The sequence below is a fragment of the Bubalus bubalis genome, chromosome 7 (assembly GCF_019923935.1).
Source record: "Bubalus bubalis isolate 160015118507 breed Murrah chromosome 7, NDDB_SH_1, whole genome shotgun sequence".
NCBI lineage: Eukaryota > Metazoa > Chordata > Mammalia > Artiodactyla > Bovidae > Bubalus > Bubalus bubalis.
Genome location: NC_059163.1, coordinates 42,631,459 through 42,648,281, shown reverse-complemented (window position 1 = coordinate 42,648,281; position 16,823 = coordinate 42,631,459).

The window sequence follows — 16,823 nt, the reverse complement described above, 5'->3', positions numbered from 1 at the left end:
AGTGTGTGAGCCCTTATTTGGTGGTGTGCTGAAACTGGCTTTTACTGGCTCACAATATCTGACTATAAATTTTCAAGAATTTTCAAGAAGTTCTTCAACTGTTGATAGCTTGAAATTGCCCATGGTTGGAGGATTTACAACACAGAAATTAGCAAATACTGCAAATCAGAAGTTTCTTCCATTGCTCCTTTGGTTGAGCACTCAGATAGCTACTGAGAAAGCCTCTGTGCCCCTTATTGAAGGTGAAGACGAGTTCAGTGAGGAATTATTCAGTGGTCATAAAGCAACTTCGACATAGACCCAAACGTACCCTTCAAGTCTCCTGGGAAGCAGTGGGATAAAACTTGAGCAAATGAATTAAGCAAGAATCTAGACTTTACACAGTCTTTTCTTCTAAGCATAATTTTCATTCTCCAACCAATGAACAGAATTGACATCTTGAAAATGTTAGGTAACTGGAAAGTTTCATATCCATAAGTTACAATAGTCACTATTATGTTGTGTAAAATATTAACTTACAAAAATAAAATATATGTATAGTTAAGCAGATGAATCTCAAGGAACTAATTTATAAACCATCATTAGAAATGAGGCAGGAGTAAAACAAACCAATTAATAGCATGCCCTTCATATGCATATAGAAAACATTAAGAATAAGTTGTCATTTCACACTTTACATTTTAAGTCATAACTAAAGGAAAGCTTCGGCTCCTAGACAATAGCTAGAATTTTTAAATTCTGACATTTTCATATTAGAAACTATAAGCTTCAGCTTATAAATTTTTCTGTATAATTGTAATTTTGAATATGTGAGATGTCCAAATACATTTTTATCATGTCCATGTTGTTAAATGCACAAGGTAGTTGTTTAAATTTCTCCAGAAGGCCTTTGTTCAGGAATTGCCAAATTATTTCAACTCATGGAATCAGATACTTTAAACTCTGTTAATTACACCTATTTGGAACCTGTAGTGGTGAAGCTTTTTTTTTTCTTTCCTCCCTTTTTCTTTTTTGTTCATTAATTTGGACTACAGAATGATTCTTTTTAGATAATCAGAAATGAGTGCTATGTGTCAAAACTTGATCGGGTCCTGCAGTTTAGGGAAAGGAAAAAATCAGTGATAAACTTCTAAAGTTATTACCTTAGAAAATCAATTATCTACTGTGAGGAAACAACAGTGAAAATCTTTCTGGAAAGATGAGAGAGAAAAGCAGTGAGAGAGGATTAATGGAGCAGTTAGCGCAGTATTGATTAGACCTCAAACTAGCAAATTTAGGTCTGGATCTTGCTAAAAAGGAGCAAAAGTCAATTTGCCAGAATAATAGTTTAATAACTATTGATGAGAAAAACTTGGAGACATTGCATCATATTACGTGGTATAGAACCACATAACCTAGATATATCAGACATACAAGACATACATATATACACTGACAAAGAATCTAAATGAGAGAACTTATGATGTTTTCACAATTATTTTTGTTTATTTATCTTTTTATAATATGTATATTATCAGGTAAAATATTAACAAGTCATAATATTCAGTTTCAGAAGCTTAAATAGGGCAACAGGGATAAATAGATTCTTGTACAAACCTAAAAGCAGTGGGATTTTGAAACCTATGTTAGAAAGATTATTTCCAAGGGAGTAAGGGAAATGATAAAAAACACAGAAAATTTAACTGAATGTTTACTCTACTTTAAAAATTTCTGACAGTCATCTTATATTTGGGGGAGTTATATGTACTTGAAAAGTGAAAGTGAAAGTCGCTCACTTGTGCCTGACTCTTTGCAACCCAATGGTCTATAGAGTCCTTGGAATTCTCTAGGCCAGAATACTGAGGTGGGTAGTATTCCTTTCCTTTCTTCAGGTTCTCATTACTCAAAGCATCAAGAATGATATTATTAACTAAATGAATCTCTGATATTTTGATACTTCTATAAGTCCCTAAAATACTAAAACTAAAAGCAAATAATTAAAAGAAATTGATGTGCATGTTACTGTCAGTGTATGTTTATAGCAATATATATGATAAATGAGAATCACATAGTGAACATCATAAAATCATTTGAAAAAAATAAAATATATACACATTCATAATTCTTAAGAAACTGTCGTGGTCAAATATATGTTTTGCTATTTTACTTTTAGGAACAACTGGAAACTTTTAACTCATATATTTTCCATTTTAGTCATTAAGTGTTAATAAGGATAAAATGTGAATTAGGATTTTAGTTCATTTTGGTTTTCATATATACATACATAATTGTTTTCAAATTTTTTAATGGTTGTTTTATTCCATGGAATAAAACAATCTACAGATTCCTTTACTTTTTAATCTTAATGTTCTTTCCCTTGAGCTTTACTTACAAAATAATACTCCCAGGAGTTTCAGGTAGAAACAAAGAAAAATAATTGTCAAGTCTGACTGAAAGCAAACAGTTGCATTTCACATTACATTAATGTAGTGACTGACAAGAGATAGTATTTGTTTAAAAATAATACATAATATTATTACCAATAGTTTTGTGTCAGTTTGATAAATGAGTTGCATAGGGTATCTCATGCCTAACAGCATTCTACTTTGACTTGTCTTAGTTTGAGAGTTCTTTGCCAATCAATTTTCACTTGAGCATTTTAGTTTACACATTATCAAATAATAATAATAACAAACCTAAAGCCTCTGGATAGATATACTGAGAGTAATTAGTATTACAGTCACATTTATGTTTGTAGATCTTAGAGGCAAATTCCTCTATAACAATTGAACTATGACCTCTTCATTGGTAAAGTAGTAGAGCACAGAGCTAAAACTATGATAAATAGTTATATCACAAGTTTAGCTGTTTAGCATTTGATACTCTACAGTGTCCTAAGAAAATACAGGTACATAATGACAATCAAGAAATCAATAATGAGTTATAAGGAGTATGTTTCCTGTGTTTATAAGTATATATCAGCACAATTTGAGTTTTAGTTAGAAATTTTCCACTTTATCCCAGCATTAAATTAATATGATCAAAGACATGCTATTTAAAAATTCATAAATCATTTTTAAGATAAAAATCAAAGGAAGTTCTTTGGCAGTGTTTATATTAAGAAACTGCTACTGCTGCTGCTGCTAAGTCGCTTCAGTCGTGTCTGACTCTATGAGACCCCATAGACGGCAGCCCACCAGGATCCCCCGTCCCTGGGATTCTCCAGGCAAGAACACTGGAGTACCCGGGTTGCCATTTCCTTCTCCAATGCGTGAAAGTGAAAGTGAAGTCGCTCAGTCGTGTCCGACTCGCAGCGATCCCATGGACTGCAGCCTGCCAGGCTCCTCCATCCATGGGATTTTCTAGGCAAGAGTACTGGAGTGGCTTGCCATTGCCTTCTTCGATATTAAGCAACTATAAGTATTCAAATGGAAAAATGAATCAGCTTCCTCACATTTAATTCAGTTGCTTAATAAACAGCGATTTGTAGTGTTCTTTGGTCATGAGCATACTCAGCTGCTTAGTCATGTATGACTCTTTGCAGCCCACTGAACTGTAGCCCACCAGGTTCCTCTGTGCATGGGATTTCCCAGGCAGGAATACTGGAGGGTGTTGCTATTTCCTACTCTAAGGGATCTTCCCAACTAGGGATCCAACCCACATCCTCCTGGTCTCCTGCATTGGCAGGCAGATTCTTTACCACTGTGCTACCCAGGAAGCCCCCAAGTGACTACTAATTACAGTAGAATTAATTTCTTGTTCTTGAATTATTTAACTTAAAAGTTTACCAAGTGTCAAATGGATTGAGTAGATACTACAGAATGTAAGAAATACTGAATGTAAGAAAAAATAATAATAAAACAATTTTCAGTCAGCATAAGGTGTTAGCCACTCTAGTTTTCTGAAAGGAATAAAATTAAAAATAGAATAAATGCCTAATGAAATTACAAAATAACTCAATGGTTGTATCATACTATCAGAATAAGACAAATTAAGCTACTTTTAAATGTCCCTAATTATATATCTTTTCAATGTGATTGCTAAGAAGTCCCAAGATTTATTTTCAGTAATGCTCAGGTCTCAATGACAAGCCAAATTCTCTTTTGGCCTATTGTGTTCTCCTATTTTATGTTTGTTCATTTTTCAAGAACTCAGTATTGAGCAGACTCCTAAGAAAGATAGTATCTTAATGTTTTATTATATTTATATGTATTTTAGAAGAAAGCCTTCCTGATCACCAAGTTTATAACCTCAGCACAATTTTAGGCACCAGAAATTAAACAGTGTTGCTTTAGTTGTGTTCATTTAGGAGGGGGGTAAGAAAAAAGAATACAATGATTTTCAATCTTATCTTTCAGTCTTCAAGCAAGTTGATGTATAAATAGAATGAATACAAAAGTAGTACATTTGGATGGAGAGGTCCTAATATAAAATTTAAACATAATGACATCAAGGTGGTAGTAAAGCCATCAAATAAATATAGTACGAAAGAACTGAAATGAAACTTTTTTTTTTAATGACATATTGTCTGTAATAGAGTTTTCCTTTTTGGATATTGATTGCTATATAAGCAAGTATTTTTTCCCTTGAATTTATCTGTGTAATTTTGTTTCTATCAAACAGATAAAAACAACAAAACTATTCTTGTTAATGGGGGTTTGGGCCTGTATTCCCATATACTTAGTTTCATCAGTCATTCATGCAATTGCATCTGGGTATCTGTAAAATAGGGCTAAATAAATTCTATTAAGACAGATGGCTGGCCAAGATAATCTAATGAGTTTCCTATATTTGCAGTGATTTCTCCTTTCAGCAACAAAATGAATGCATAGAAAATATTTCTTTCCTATTAGATGTCACTAGTTTTTACTAAGTGCAATGTTTAAGAAACAAATGAGTTAAACCTGACTTACCTAAGTGGAAAATTGTATTCTCTTCCAAACTGAAACAATCTGGAGTAACAATCAAATTGATAAATATTCATGTGTTAAGTCATAATTGGACCCTCACAGAAGGTCTATCAGTGGGCCATATATTAATACCAGCTTTTTTGCATTTTGAGAGCGTGAAATAAAATATACACATAATATTCAATTCAGTGTCTAATAAAGTGTCAAAACAAAGGTTCATATTTATATGTCATCTGAGAGTACCACAAACTTCTAACTTTCTGGATTTTAATTAGAGATGCAAAGCAGACTATCTTTTGTTATTTAACAGCAACCACCTGTATATTTAGAATTGGGAAATATCCCAGAGAAGCTATAAATTAAATTGAATGACAGACAAATATATGCTTACAATGATAAGAATGGATGCCAAATAATGCATTTCTAGGAGAAGGCACTGGTGACCCACTCCAGTACTCTTGCCTGGAAAATCCCATGGACGGAGGAGCCTGGTGGGCTGCAGTCCATGGGGTCGCTTGAGGGTCGGACACGACTGAGCAACTTTACTCTCAATTTTCACTTTCATGCATTGGAGAAGGAAATGGCAACCCACTTCAGTGTTCTTGCCTGGAGAATCCCAGGGACGGGGGATCCTGGTGGGCTGCCGTCTATGGGGTCGCATAGAGTCGGACATGACTGAAGTGAGTTAGCAGCAGCAGCAGCATAGCATATTTTAGCTCAAATCCCATCACACAAAAAAGTCTCAAGAATAATTTTCCCACAAATTAAAAACTAACAGTTTTAACAGCCAAATGCTGATTAGAGTTTTTTAAAATATTAAACAATTTTGATAATCATTAGTAAAATAAAAGTGAATTCTTCTCTTTCTGAAATGTGAATACTTTATATTCAAAGCATAAAATTAATACATATTTTAAAGTATTTTTCATTAAATATCTTTGATCAGCCAAAACAAAAAGGGGTTATTAACTGTTAAAACTATAAGCATTTTATTACTAATGCTCATAATTCATGTTCCTATGGAAGCTCAACATGTCCTCTTAGAAGATTCCAGGAATTATCTATTTGAACACATTCAAAGTTTTATTATTCCCTCAGTCTAGACATTTTTAAACAATTGCCTATGCAACATGCGTATGATTTTAGTGGCACTCTGCTGTATTGAGAAGGTAAATACGTGTTATTTAATAGTTAAGAAACGAAGTCTTTCTTTGATAGTTTTTAAATGTGTAAAAATAAAACAAATGTCTAGCATTGTTGAAAGGAAGAAAGCATTTACCAGTAAGGCTTTGACTTGAATTGATGCTTGGGATATTTAAATAGGACAAAGGTCTACTTGGGAATGTTCATAAGAGCTATGTGAAATATTTTGCCATACAAATTATTCAAAAGAGAATGCTTATATTCATATGCAGGGAGATGCCATGAAAGGAAAACAGAAGCATAGGCATGAGGAAACTGGTATTGCAAAGGGCAAAATGTGAACCAAGGAAAAAAAGCTGTTATCAGGAATGAGAGAAAAGCATGCATCAAGAAAGTAGAAAGTCAATTATTTCAGGAGATAATTGAGCAAAAGCGGCATTTTAAGGACAGTGAGTCAGTACTGTGAACCACCTCCCTTTTGTTAAAGTTTCTATGTAGCTCCTGATTTTGCCTCAGCAGTCATTTGGCACAGTATCTTCTCATTGTTTAACTCTGCAGTTCAGTGGAAATCTCTTATCCATTGCTTATGTACATATTAATTCTATGACACACAGGTACCTTATGGTAGGACTGTGACCATCAATGTCTAAGAGTTCTTTAGGTAGGCCTGTACTGTAACCAGAGAGCCTCCTCATTAAGAAATAGAAACATATTACTTGGTTATACATTTTGAAGGGCTGAACATTAAAAAATGAATGGAGTTGTAGTTTTACTCTCTCAGTGAAAGGAATCAGTGGCTTATAGAAATAACAACCATGTAGACTGCTGGATTGAGTTTAAAATTGCTTATTAAGGTGATTAGATTCAATTTATGCTGGGGATATAGTGTTTTGTTTTAAGTTTTATTGTGTGAGTCCTCCAGAAGGAGAGATTTTAATGAATTGGGAAACTTGGGCTTCCAAGAGAGAACTTCAGCCTGCTTGTTTTGAAGTCTAGGGTGCATCAATAATAATAGAAACAATAAGCAAAGACCATAATAGCTATATTTTCCCAAATGTGCATGTGATTATATATACTCCAGATAGATCCCTCAGGAAGTGGAGTTCAGTACCTAGAAAATATTTTTTACCTGGTTGTTGTTTAGTCACTAAGTCACATATGACTCTGTGACCCCATGAACTGCAGCATGCCAGACATCTCTGTCATTCCTTCATTATGCCCCTGACTTTGCTCAAACTCATGTCCGTTGAGTCTGTGATACCCTCTCATCCTCTGTCGTCCCCTTCTCCTCCTGCCTTCAATCTTTCCCAGCATTAGGGTCTTTCCAAAAAGTCAGCTCTTTCCATCAGGTGGCCAAAATATTGGAGCTTCAGCTTTAGCATCAGTCCTTCTAATGAATATTCAGGACTGATTTCCTTTAGGATGGACTGGTTGGATCTCCTTGCAGTCCTAGGGACTCTCAAGGGTCTTCTCCAACACCAGAGTTCAAAAGCATCAATTCTTTGGAGATCAGCCTTCTTTATGGTACAACTCTCACATCCTTATATGGCTTCTAGAAAAATCATAGCTTTGACTATATGGACTTTCTCGGCAAAGTGATATCTCTGCTTTTTAACACTGTCTAAGTTTGTCATAGCTATACTTCCAAGGAGCAAGCATCTTTTAATTTCACAGCTACAGTTACCATCTGCATTGATTTTGGAGCCAAGAAAATGAAATCTGACAGTTTCCACTTCACATTTTCCCCATTTATTTGCCATAAAGTAATGGGACCAGATGCCATGATCTTTGTTTTTTTGATTGTTGAGTTTTAAGCCAGCTTTCCCACTCTCCTCTTTCAACCTCAACAAGAGGCTCTTTAGTTACTCTTCACTTTCTGCCATTAAAGTGTTATGATCTGCATATCTGAGGTTGTTGATATTTCTGTTGGCAATCTTGATTCCAACTTGTGATTCATCCAACCCAGCATTTCACATAATATACTCTGGATATAAGTTAAATAAGCAGGGTGACAATATACAAACTTGAGGCACTCCTTTCCCAATTTTGAACCAGTTTATTCTATGTCCAGTTCTTACTGTTGCATCTTGTCTTGCATACTGGTTTCTCAGGAGACAGGTAATGTAGTCTGGTATTCTTATCTCATTAAGATTATTCCACAGTTTTTTGTGAACTATACAGTCAAAGGCTTTAGCATAGATGAAGCAGAAGTAGAATATATATTTTTTAATTTCCTTGTTTTTTCTTTTTTTTTTAGTTTTTATTTATTTTTTTTAATTTAATTTTATTTTATTTTTAAACTTTACAATATTGTATTGGTTTTGCCATATATCAACATGCATCCGGCACAGGTATACATGTGTTCCCCATCCTGAACCCTCCTTCCTCCTCCCTCCCAGCCCCAAGTATCCAGTATCGTGCATCAAACCTGGACTGGCAACTCGTTTCATATATGATATTATACATGCTTCAATGCCATTCTCCCAAATCATCCCACCCTCTCCCTCTCCCAGAGTCCAAAAGACTGTTCTATACATCACTGTCTCTTTTGCTGTCTCGTATACAGGGTTATTGTTACCATCTTTCTAAATTCCATATATATGTGTTAGTATACTGTATAGGATCCTCTATGACCCACCTCCCAGAATATTGGAAATAAAAGCAAAAATAAACAAATGGGACCTAATTAAACTTAAAAGCTTGTGCACAACAAAGGAAACTATAAGCAAGGTGAAAAGACAGCCTTCAGAATGGGAGAAAATAATAGCAAATGAAGCAACTGACAAACAACTAATCTCAAAAATATACAAGCAACTCCTGCAACTCAATTCCAGAAAAATAAATGACCCAATCAAAAATGGGCCAAAGAACTAAATAGACATTTCTCTAAAGAAGACATACAGATGGCTAACAAACACATGAAAAGATGCTCCACATCACTCATTATCAGAGAAATGCAAATCAAAACCACAATGAGGTACCATTTCATGCCAGTCAGAATGGCTGCGATCCAAAAGTCTACAAGCAATAAATGCTGGAGAGGGTGTGGAGTAAAGGTAACCCTCTTACACTGTTGGTGGAAATGCAAACTAGTAGAGCCACTATGGAGAACAGTGTGGAGATTCCTTAAAAAACTGGAAATAGAACTGCCTTATGACCCAGCAATCCCACTGCTGGGCATACACACTGAGGAAACCAGAATTGAAAGAGACACGTGTACCCCAATGTTCATCGCAGCACTGTTTATAATAGCCAGGATGCAGAAGCAACCTAGATGTCCATCAGCAGATGAATGGATAAGAAAGCAGTGGTACATATACATAATGGAGTATTACTCAGCCATTAAAAAGAATACATTTGAATCCGTTCTAATGAGGTGGATGAAACTGGAGCCTGTTATACAGAGTGAAGTAAGCCAGAAAGAAAAACACCAATACAGTATGCTGCTAAGTCGCTTCAGTCGTACCCAACTCTTAGCGACCCCATGCACTGCAGCCCACCAGGCTCCTCAGTCCCTGGGATTTTCCAGGCAAGAGTACTGGAGTGGGTTGCCATTTCCTTCTCCGATCCAATACAGTATACTAACGCATATATATGGAATTTAGAAAGATGGTAACAATTTCCTTGCTTTTTCATGATGCAGTGGATGTTGGCAATTTGATCTCTGGTTCCTCTGCCTTTTCTAAATCCAGCTTGTAGATCTGTAAGTTCTTAGTTCATGTAGTGCTAAAGCCTCACTTTAAGGATTGTAGCATAATCTTGCTGGCATATGAAGTGAGTGCAATTGTACAGTAGTTTGAATGTTCTTTGACATTGCCTTCCTTTGAGAATGAAAACTGACCTTTTCCAGTCCTGAGGCCACTGCTTAATTTTCAAAATTTGTTGGCACAATGAGTGCAATTCTTTAACAGCATCATCTTTTAAGATCTGAAATTGCTAAGCTGGAATTCCATCATCTCCACTAGCTTTCTTCTTAGTAACACTTCCTAAGGCCCATTTGACTTCACATTCCAGGATGTCTGGCTGTAGGTGAATGACCACACCTTTGTGGTTATCTGGGTCATTAAGATCATTTTTGTACAGTTCTTCTGTGTATTCTTGCCACCTTTTCTTAATCTCTTCTGTTTTTTTATTAGATCCTTGTTTTTGTCCTGTATTGTGTTTATATTTGCATGAAATATTCCCTTGATATTTCCAGTTTTCTTAAAGAGATTTGTATTTTTTCCCTTACTATTGTTTTCCTCTTTTTCTTTCCATTGGTCACTTAAAAAGGCTTTCTAATCTCTCCTTGCTATTCTCTGGAACTCTGCTTTCACTTGGGCGTATCTTTCCCTTTTTCCTTTGGCTTTCACTTCTCTTTTCTCAGCTATTTGTAAGGCCTCCTCAGACAACCAATTTGTCTTATTGCATTTTTTTTCTTGGTGGTGGTTTTGGTCATCACCTCCACAATTTTACCAACTTCCATCCATAGTTCTTTAGGCAGTCTGTCTACCAGATCCAGTCCGTTGAAACTATTTGTCACCTCCACTGTATAATCATAAGGAATTTGATTTAGGTCATACTGGAATGGCCTAGTGATTTTCCCTACTTTCTTCAATTGGAGCCTGAAGTTTTCAATAAGGAGCTGATGATCTGAACCACAGTCAGTTCCAGGTATTATTTTTGCTGACTGTATAGAGCTTCTCCATTTTTGGCTGCAAAACATATTATCAATATGATTTTGTTACTGACTTCTGGTGATGTCTATGTTTAGAGTTGTTACTTGTGTTAATAATGGAAGAGAGTGCTTGGTACAACCAGTGCATTCTCTTGGCAAAGCTCTGTTAACCTTTGCCCTGTTTCATTTTGTATCCAAGGCCAAACTTGCCTATTATTCCAGGGATCTCTTGATTTTCTACTTATGCATTCCAGTACCCTATGATGAAAAGGACATCTTATTTTGATTAGTCTAGGAGGTCTTGTGGTCTTCATAGAATTGTTTTATTTCAGCTTCTTCAGCATTAGATGTTGGAGCATAGACTTGGATTACTGTAATGCTGAATGTTTTGCTTTGGAAATGAACAGAGATCATTCTATCATTTTTCAGATTGCAACCAGGTACTTCATTTTGGACTCTTTTGTTGACTATGAGTGATACTCCATTCCTTCTAAGAGATTCTTGCCCATAGTAATAGATATAAGGTTCATCTGAATTAAATTTGCCCATTTGAGTCCATTTTACTTCACTGATTCCTGAAATGTCAATGTTCACTCTTCCAGTCTCCTGTTTGGCCACATCCAATTTACCTTGATTCACATACCTAACATTCCAGGTTCCTATGCAGTATTGTTTTTAAAGCATTGGACTTTACTTTCATCACCAGATATAACCACAACTGGGCATTGTTTCCACTTTGGCTCTGCCTCTTCATTCTTTCTGTAGCAATATCTCTAGTCTACCTCAGTAGTATATTGGACACCTACCAATCTGGGGGATTTATCTTTCAGTGTCATATCTTTTTGCCTACCCATACTGTTCATAGGCTTCTCAAGACAAGAATACTGAAGTGGTGTGCCATTCCCTTCTCTAATGGACCACATTTTATCAATCCCTAACTAGCAGGGACATGCCCTTCAGCTGCTCAGCATAGCTGGATGACATGCTTGGTGCCCTGGGTGTCTCACCACTGGTCCTCACTGAGTGTTTAAAACCTCGCTGGCTCTCAGTGATAAAATTAAAATCAATTGTGCCCAAAATCTATAAGAAGAAATACAAATAAATAGATGAATATATTGAGACCATTTGGAAACAAGATTCCCAATGCTATAATAAATGGTGTTGGTTTTCTGCACCAGACACTGTGGTAGACTGCAAATAACTTGGATTCATGAAATATTTTTCCCCTGAGGACTGCATATGAAGAATGGATTTTATTTAGAAATGAAAGAAAAGAATAAGCAAGACCTATCCAAGCCAAACTTCAGCAATATGTGAACTGTGAACTTCCAGATGTTCAAGCTAGTTTTAGAAAAGGCAGAGGAACCAGAGATCTAATTGCCAACATCCGCTGGATCATCAAAAAAGCAAGAGAGTTCCAGAAAAACATCTATTTCTGCTTTATTGACTATGCCAAAGCCTTTGACTGTGTGGATCACAATAAACTGTGGAAAATACTTCAAGAGATGGGAATACCAGATCACCTGACCTGCCTCTTGAGAAACATATATGCAGGTCAGGAAGCAACAGTTAGAACTGGACATGGAGCAACAGACTGGTTCCAAATAGGAAAAGGAGTACGTCAAGGCTGTATATTGTCACCCTGCTTATATAACTTAGATGCAGAATACATCATGAGAAACTCTGGGCTGTAAGAAGCACAAGCTGGAATCAAGATTTCCAGGAGAAATATCAATATCAGATGACACCACCCTTATGGCAGAAAGTAAAGAAAAATTAAAAAGCCTCTTGAGGTAAGTGAAAGAGTAGAGTGAAAAAGTTGGCTTAAAGCTCAACATTCAGAAAACTAAGATCGTGGCATCTGGTCCCATCACTTCATGGCAAATAGATGGGGAAACAGTGGAAATAGTCTCAGACTTTATTTTTTTGGGCTCCAAAATCACTGCAGATGGTGACTGCAGTCATGAAATTAAAAGATGCTTACTTCTTGGAAGGAAAGGTATGACCAACCTAGATAGCATATTCAAAAGCAGAGACAATACTTTGCCAACAAAGGTCCATCTAGTCAAGGCTATGGTCATGTATGGATGTGAGAGTTGGACTGTGAAGAAAGCTGAGCACCAAAGAATTGATGCTTTTGAACTGTGGTGTTGGAGAAGACTCTTGAGAGTCCCTTGGACTGCAAGGAGATCCAACCAGTCCATTCTGAAGGAGATCAGCCCTGGGATTTCTTTGGAAGGACTGAAGCTAAAGCTGAAACTCCAGTACTTTGGCCACCTCATGCGAAGTGTTGACTCATTGGAAAAGACTCTGATGCTGAGAGGGATTGGGGGTAGGAGGAGAAGGGGATGACAGAGGATGAGATGGCTGGATGGCATCACTCACTCAATGGACATGAGTCTGAGTGAACTCTGGGAGTTGGTGATGGCATGCTTCAATTCATGGGGTCACAAAGAGTTGGACAAGACTGAGAGACTGAACTGAACTGATGAGAAATATAAACCTCTATTGAAATAACAAGTTTCAGGTACATTTTAGGCTTAACAGTTACATTTCTCTTTAAATTGTAGATAACTTGAAATATCATAACATGTATAGAAAAGGATCAAAATATAAAACATAGAAAATAAAGAACGAAAATATATAAAAAATCAAAGCATCTCTGGCTATAATCATATTTTGGGGAGTTTTTAAAAAGTCAGAAATATGGTAAAAATAAGTGTGTTTGACTTTACCTGCTGACCCATGTTCTTAATGTAGATGAAGTTATCTGCTGTTGTCTTAGATTTTCAATCCTAAATTTAATAGTTAATAACAATTCAGATCCTGGCACCTTTGAATGGAGAAGAAAATGGAAACCCACTCCAGTATTTTTGCCAGGAAAATCCCATGTACAGAGGAGCCTGGTGGGCTACAGTCCATGCGTTGCAAAGAGTCAAACACAACAGAGCATACACACATTCATACTTTTGAAATGTGGGATACTGTGAGTCTAAAGAAATATTAACATAAAAAAAATTGTTACTGCAAGCTCCTATAATATTCAACTTTTCTGTACCTCCTTAACATTTCAAGAATCAACACTGTGTCAATTATTCTTTTATAATGTCCATTTATTAATAGAAAATTCCCTGGAAGAGGTAGAACAGTCACCAAATATTAGGTTAATTGAATAGTCTAGAGTCCTGTTCATCACTTAAGACCTGACATATTCCATTTACCATTTTATTTTGTGTGTATATGAATACAAATACACACTTGTAGTGTGCACCTATTCATTTAAAACCAAATTGTATATTTTTTTGTTTTTCAAGAGTGCCTTTCTTCTTTTTTCCCATATAATCAGCATACAATACAACATAGTGATTCAACATTTGCATATATTATGAAATGATCGCCAGAATAATTCTAACATTTTTCACAATATATAGTTACAGATTTTTTTTCTTGTGATAAATTTTAAGATCTACTTTCTTAGCAGTTTTCAAATACACAATCAGTTCAGTTAAGTTGTATCCTACTTTTTGCAACCCCATGGACTGCTGCATGCCAAGCTTCCCTGTCCATCACCAACTCCTGGAGCTTGCTCATACTCATGTCGATCGAATCAGTGATGCCATCCGACAATCTCATCCTCTGTCCTCTCCTTCTCCTCCTGCCTTCAATCTTTCCCACCATCAGGGTCTTTCCCAATGAGTCAGTTTTTCCCATCAGGTGGCCAAAGTATTGGAGTTTCAGCTTCAGCATCAGTCATTCCAATGAATATTGAGGACTGATTTCCTTTAGGATTGACAGGTTGGATCTCTTTGTAGTCCTAGGGACTCTCAAGAGTCTTCTCCAACACCACAGTTCAAAAGCATCAGTTCTTCGGTGCTCAGCTTTCTTTACAGTCCAACTCTCACATTCATACATGACCACTGGTAAACCATAGCTTTGACTAGATGGGCCTTTGTTGGCAAAGTAATGTCTCTGCTTTTTAATATACTGTCTAGCTTGGTCATAACTTTCCTTCCAAGGAGTAAGCGTCTTTTAATTTCATGGCTGCAGTCACCATCTGCAGTGATTTTGGAGCTCAGGAAATAAAGTCTGTCATTGTTTTCATTGTTTCTCCATCTATTTGACTTAGAGTGATGGGAACAGATGCCATGATCTTAGTTTTCTGAATGTTGAGTTTTAAGCCAGCTTTTCATTCTACTCTTTAACTGTCATCAACAGTAGTATTAAATATAGTTGACCTACTGTATATTACATCCTCATGACTTATTTTATAATTGGAAGTTTGTGTCTGTTGACACCACTCACCCACAACCCTCCTCGCATTTTTAGCAATCGCCAATCTGTTCTCTGTATGCACTTGGTTTATTTTTATTTTTTAGATTCTACACATGAATGAGATCATGCAATATTTCCTTCCTCAGTCTGACTTACTACATTTAGTATAATGCCCTCAAGGTCCATTCGTTCTGTTGCAAATGACAAGATTTCATTCTTATTTTGTTATGGCTAAGTGATATTCCTCTGTGTGTGTGTGTGTTTCTGTAAACACTACATTTTTTCTTTTCATACTTTTGCTAATGTAAATAATGCTGCAGTGAGCATGAGAGTGTTCATATATCCTTTAAATTTAGCCTTGTTCCTTTTCCAGATAAATAACCAGGAGTGAAATTTCTGGAATATATGGTAAGTTCTATTTTAAATATTTTAAAGAACCTGCATACTCTTTTCCACAGTGGCTGTGCCCATTTACATTTCTACCAAAAGTGGACAAGGGTTCCCTTTTCTTCAACTCTTGGCTAATAGTTGTTATTTCTTGTCATTTTGATAATAGACATTCTGACAAGTATGATGTGATATCTCATCATAGTTTTAACTTTCTTTTCCCTGATTACTAGGTGCTTGAGCATCTTTTCATATATTTGTTGGCTATCTGCTTGTCTGGAAAAATGTCTGTTCAGATTCTCTGCTCATTTTGTAATCAGACTGTTTTTCTGCTATTGAATCATATGAGTTTTTTATACATTTTGCATGTTAACTTGTTACCAGATGTATGATTTGCAAATATTTCCTCCCATTCAGGAGGTTGCCTTTTCACTTTGGTGATGGATGCTTTGCTATGTAGAAAGTGTTTAGTTTGATATAGCCCTATTTGTTTATTTTTGCTTATGTTGCCTTTGTTTTTAGTATCAAATCCATAAAATCATCACCAAGAACAATTTCAGTGGGTTACTACCTATGTTTTATTCTAGGTATTTTATATTTTCAGGTCTTATGTTTTAATCTGTTTTCAGTTAATTTTTGTATATTGTATAAATGGTCAAGTTTTATTCCTTTACATGGCTGTCCAGTTGCCCCCAAAGCATTTATTAAAGAGCCTATCAATTCCCTGTTGTATATTCTTAAGTTGTTTGTTGTGAATTAATTGACCATATGTGTGTGAGTTTATCTTGGGTCTCCCTATTCTGTTCCATAGATCTGTGTGTTTGATTTTGTGCCAGTACCATACTGTTTTGATTACTATAGTTTTGTAATACAGTCTGAAATCAGGGAGTACAATACCACCTCTTGTTCTTCTTTCTCAAGATTATTTTAGTTATTCAGGGTCTATTTTTGGTTCCATGTAAGTTTTAGAATCACTTATTCTGTATTTATTTTATGCATCTGTAAAGTAAATCTATTTATATTTAAAATAATTATTAATATGTACTTATTGCCACTGGGGGGCAGGGGGAGAATAATGTTTTTTGGCTGCTTTGTGGTTCCTCTCAGTTCCTTTATAGCATCTCCTTTCTTGTTCACTTCTCTTTCTTTGAGGTTTGATGACTTTTAGTGTCACTTTCACTCTCTTTTGTATACCTACTACATGTTTTTGTTCTTTATAATATTTATAATAGTCTATTTTACATAGACTGTTTTAAATTGGCAACAACTAATGTTTGAATGCATTCTAATGCTCTAAATGTTTACCCTCTCCTCCACATTTTATGTCTTGAGATCACAATATGCATCTTTTTATCTTGTTCATCCCTTAAATATTATAGTCAGTTATTTTTCAGTTCAGTTCAGCTCAGTTCAGTCTCTCAGTCATGTCCAACTCTTTGCGACCCCATGAATTGAAGCATGCCAGGCCTCCCTAT